The 728-nt window shown below is 35.9% G+C and overlaps 1 protein-coding gene across 3 annotated transcripts in view; it reads left to right on the top strand.

Moving 5' to 3' along the window:
* LOC106869896 (mediator of RNA polymerase II transcription subunit 1) overlaps nt 1-728 on the top strand; it is a 207940-nt gene that overhangs the window by 167554 nt on the left and 39658 nt on the right. The gene's annotated exons all lie outside the window — the stretch shown is intronic.

The following is a 728-nucleotide window of genomic DNA, read 5'->3' as shown; positions in this document are numbered from 1 at the left end:
TAGATACACATAAATATACAATAATGATTTACAAAATAAATTAATCAAAATTCGTCACTCACCTTACAGGTAAATTAAAATAACAGGTAAATTAAAATTACACAAAGAAAAATAAAAACGAAGTAAATTTGAAAATATTTATAAAATGAAATCACACATATATACAAATCAAACAATATTTCTATCATGAAAACTTATAAAGCACCCTGCTCTACATAATGCAACCTTGCAGAATGCACATTGGAAAGTTGTTTCAACAGCCCTTCCACTAGGAGCTTTTCTTTTTTGATGAAGGCATTCGCGACACTGCTTTTTGCGACCCTCGATTTTTTTCTAATTTATGGAGATCGGCCGAATTCAGAGGGATATCTCTCTTGCAGGCTTTGCTTTTTTTCCCTACAGTTATTTTTTTTGAGGAATAACCAGCTCTTAGTTGCGTTGCTACATCTGCACGGAACTGCAGATGATCGCATCGCTTTCAAGCTGGCCCCGATTTGGTATATAGTATAAACGCATTAGTAATACTCATATTTACTATATACCAAACCAGGTATCGCCACCATTTATTCCCCGGTCTGCCAACTGGATAATAAGACATCATCTGATTCAGCCGATCTACACCACCCATGTACCTGTTATAATCGAGGTTCACAAATGGCGTGCCATTTTCATCTACATGTGGCCATGCACAGGTAGACAGAAAATTAATCTGCCTCTTATCTCTGTAT

The sequence above is a fragment of the Octopus bimaculoides genome, chromosome 9, assembly GCF_001194135.2.
Source record: "Octopus bimaculoides isolate UCB-OBI-ISO-001 chromosome 9, ASM119413v2, whole genome shotgun sequence".
Taxonomy (NCBI): domain Eukaryota; kingdom Metazoa; phylum Mollusca; class Cephalopoda; order Octopoda; family Octopodidae; genus Octopus; species Octopus bimaculoides.
Note: the sequence above shows the minus strand (reverse complement) of the source record. Positions and strands in the feature narration are given on the sequence as shown.